The sequence below is a fragment of the Acomys russatus genome, chromosome 10, assembly GCF_903995435.1.
Source record: "Acomys russatus chromosome 10, mAcoRus1.1, whole genome shotgun sequence".
Lineage (NCBI taxonomy): Eukaryota > Metazoa > Chordata > Mammalia > Rodentia > Muridae > Acomys > Acomys russatus.
In genome coordinates, this window is record NC_067146.1 from 74983051 (window position 1) to 74987271 (window position 4221).

The 4221-nt window shown below is 47.8% G+C and overlaps 1 pseudogene; it reads left to right on the forward strand.

Annotated features, from left to right (window-relative positions):
* Positions 1-1215: 1215 nt before the first annotated feature.
* LOC127194191 (small nuclear ribonucleoprotein-associated protein B-like) lies at positions 1216-2539 on the forward strand (annotated as a pseudogene).
* Positions 2540-4221: the final 1682 nt, after the last annotated feature.

Consider the following 4221-nt stretch of genomic DNA (forward strand, 5'->3'; position numbering starts at 1 on the left):
CGGGGAGGAACAAAGCAAGTGTTCTTTGGAAAGGAGATGGAATTCAGAGCACAGATGGAGGAGGAATGAGCTCTAGGAAGGAAGTATGTCCATGGTGAATGGACGAAGGTTTTTATTTAGTTTTGGTGGTGTGGATCTGTGCATTTCTCAGCAAAGGACTTCAAGGGAGAGTCTGGGGCAGAGTTTGAAGAGAGAATAAATGTGTGAAGTACCTTGAGTGGGTATTCAGAGAGTAGACTGAAGAGAAGCCATGGCTGGCTGGCAGCACGGAGGGTCCAAGCAGTTATGAACATGTGGCGGCACCCATTTGTGAAGCCGTCCTTTGAGCCAAGACGGAGCTTGCAGCCTAGGTGGACAAAGAGATCAGGAACCCTGGTTTGACCCCGGTTGCGTTTTGCCAGGTGTCTGGCAGAGTGGAGACAACAGAAGGAGAGAGTTGAGGGTTTGCAAGGGATGAGGCAAAAGGGTGGGCCATGGATCTCTGCTGGACGGGGGAAAGTGGGAGAGGGCAGACTCACACCCAGCCTCTCCCAGGGCCTCTTTCCCTCTAGGCAGATTGTCCCGGGCTTTGTGTTTTCTCTTCATTCGTAAGTGAGCATGTTGGCTCTGATTAACATCCTTTCCCGGGTTTCAAATTCCGTGGTTCGTCTTGGCAAACGTTTAAGTTCTCTCTGGATGTAAGAGAGGGACATTGCCAGCTTCTCCTAGTCACTAGGACAAAACAACCTCCATTCTGCTGAGGAAGCAAATTCCATTGATCTGCTCAGACCATTGATGAAATTCTTGAATTTTCTCACAGTAATATGCGAGATGTTCAAAGCTCTGGCCGGAAATCAAAAATAAACTTGTTGTAGCTGTCAGCGAGCCAACCCTGTTGGAAGTTTCCCAATCTGAACTTGGTTCAAACCAACTCAAAACCAAATTATGTTACTGAGTGTCTGTTTTGCATAAGTTACTGTGATGGCAGAGACAAGAGACTGGCAGTCTGTTATCTTAGAGTTTAGCCGGAAGGAGAATACCAGTACAGAAGTTCGTATGCAAGATGTATTAAAATCTTTGTATTCGAGCCAGGTAAGAAAGAGTAATTTCAGCTTCACAAAGATCCTGCGGGCTACATTTTGGTTAGCAGTAGTAGGAATCGAGCAGCTGGCTGGCTACCAGGCCTTTGTGGAGGAAGTGATTCTGATGGGAATCTGACCCACTGGGGCCACCACCATGACTGTGGGTAAGAGCACCAAGATGCTGCCACACAGTGACCACAAGATAAGATGCATCCTGCAAGATGGCTGGTTATTCATCGGGACCTTCAAAGCTTTCTGACAAGGGTATGAATTTGCTGCTCTGTTGCTCTGATGAGTTCAGGAAGACCAAGTTAAAGAATTCCAAACAAGCAGAGGGGGAAGAGATGCGAGCCCTCTGTCTGGTGTTGCTTGGAGGGGAGAGACTAGTCTCCCTGACACTAGAAGGACCTCCTCCCAAACATAGTGGCATTGCCTGAGTGCCATTTGCTGGAGTTGCCGGGGTGGGATGGGGCGGTGAGGTGCAGGTATCCGCAGGGTGCTGACTGAGGAATCTCAGCTGGTGTCCCCGTCCCCAGGTTCCTGCAGGACTTGCCAAGCCAATCCGTGGGGTTGGAGGGCCATCCCAGCACTTGATGTCCCCACAAGGAAGAGGAACTGTTGTAGCTGCCGCAGCTAGCCGCAGCCACAGCCAGTATAGCAGGAGTCCGGACTCAGTACCCGCCTGGCGGTTGGGGGTCCTCTTCCAGATGTGACGACCAGCCTCAGGGCACGGAGGCTTCCCATGGGTCGTTCTGGGCTGAAGAATTCCAATGGATATGCCCCCTCCCAGGATGCGACCTTGTTGTCGTTGTCATGGTCGTCGTCCTCGTCGTCGTCGTCCTCCTCCTCCTCCTCCTCCTCCTCCTCCTCCTCCTCCTCCTCCTCCTCCTCCCCTCCTCCTCCTCCTCCAGGGAGGCAGATCTGCTTTAATCTTTGCACAGCATTATGTCAGTCGCTCCACAAAGGCGGGGGCCTTATTTCTCAGGACCGAGTTAACACAGAACTGTTTGTTATGCTGCCATGGGGTCTCATTGGATTTTCTGGTTTCCCTTTCAGGGTCCTCTCCCTGGGGAAGGTGCCCTCCAAGGCACTAGGCTTATCTTGGTCCACCTCAGCTCATTGTTGATTTTGCAAAAACTGTAATCGCAAAAGTTCTTTGGCCTATGAAGCTGGTTTATAATAAATTCTTAAGAGACTTATAAATGCAAACAATTCCTTTAAATTTCCTTTAATAACCTAATGTCTGGTTTGAGCCCTACTTTTTTACCAAATGGAAATAAACTAAGGGCCCCCACCTCTTTTGGGGTCATTCCTAACTCTAGGGGCTTATATAATCTAAAAGCATTTGAGGGGTGTCTTTCGGGTCCTGTCTATTGTGGCCAGCACTACCTGCTGAGCATCCCTACCACACACCCTGTGTTGTGTTTTCAGTTTATCAGAATACGCAGGCAGCTGTGGCAGCGCACTCCTCCATGTAAAAGGTTCCTTCAGGGTCTTCGCTTTGATGTTCTCAGCTACCTTAAGCCTTTGGGGTTTCATGTTAATCACTGTGCGTCTTCCTCTTATGTTTAAACACACCACACAGTGATTTATTATTATTACTTTTTAATGATGTCTTGCTTCCACCCTAAGGTTGTACCTGAAGCACAGGGGAAAAACGCATCTTCCTTTCAGGACCAAGGGGCATTTTAGCTTTCTGTATCTGCTTGCATCTTTCCTTTTTATGTCACATCTTAGGACCTCCGGTTTGGCGACTGTGGGCATGTTGAGATAGAGTCCTATTACAAATGAAGTCTGATGCTCTGTCCTTTATGCCTTGCTGTGAGCCATTTCTTTTAGCAGGAAGCACCTCTGTCTCTCTTCTTCTCTCTCATTTTCTTTTTATGTAACACACATGAAGCAAACAAGTGCTTAAATGTGAAGAGGTCAATGCAGGGGGCGGGGGTTTTCTCAGGGAAAGAATGTGGCAGGAAAACATGGAAGAGGCCGGCACCCAGGCAGGAACAGGGTGTTAATAGACGAATAAACTTTGTGCTCTGCGGGTTCAAAGTTGATAAATAGAGGCGGTTGGATTTATATAAAAAGCCATTTCCGTTTAAGTCATTTGAGAAGCAATGGGTCTACTGAAAGGATTCTAGGTGGCTCACCGAGTAAAGAAGAGGAGTCGAACAGATGTGGGAGAATGAGAGGAACCAGGGCAGCAGTGGTGGTTGCAGGGGAGGAGCTCAAGAGCCATGGAGGCCAAAGTGGCTAGACGGTCTGCTGTGGGAGTCCACAGATGAGAGGACCAGATTATGTGGATGGGAGGGCGGGTCACATGACTGTACTGATGGGCAGGCTTTCTCTCCCCCCTGAGAGCTATAACAAACACACGTAGAATGGAAAGAAGCTGTTCTCCCAAGGCAAGGGAGAAACAAAGGAATGTGGTAAAGCAGCGAAGGAACGAGGAAGTGAGTCCCCTCTTGAAACTAGGCAGGCTCAAGAAAGAGGGCAGGCATGAAAGGCTTGTAAACATTGGAGGGTTCTGATGGACAGAAAAAAAAAAAGATAAAGACAGGAAAAAGAATGGATGCTCCAGGCAGGAGGAGTGGCATGAGCAATGGCTCAGACATAGGGATTAAGGTGCTGTGTCAGAAGCCGTCTGAGAATAGCTTTTCTGGAGCCTGGTACATGAGAAGAAGCGCTAAGCAAGACTGGTGACAAGGCTCATGGTGCTGGAGCCATAGGAGGAAGTTAGAGTAAGGAATGCTATGAAATACATTGTATCCCTCCTCAATTTATTTATTTATTTGTTTATTTATTTATTTAAAGATTTATTTATTATTTATACAGTATTCTGCTCCCTTGTGTGCCCGCAGGCCAGAAGAGGGCACCAGATCTCATTATAGATGGTTGTGAGCCACCATGTGGTTGCTGGGAATTGAACTCAGGAAGAACAGACAGTGCTCTTAACCACTCAGCCATTTCTCCAGCCCTCCTCCTCAGTTTATAAATGGAATTAGTGACCTGTAATAATCTCTGAATGTGACGCAGCTAGGGCCTAGGTGGAGGTGTGTCTAACCTTTTACACCACAGCACGATAATGTTGTCTACAGGGTTCATGTATGACAACTGTGCATTCAAGTTATAAAACAAACAAACAAACAAACAAACAAAAACA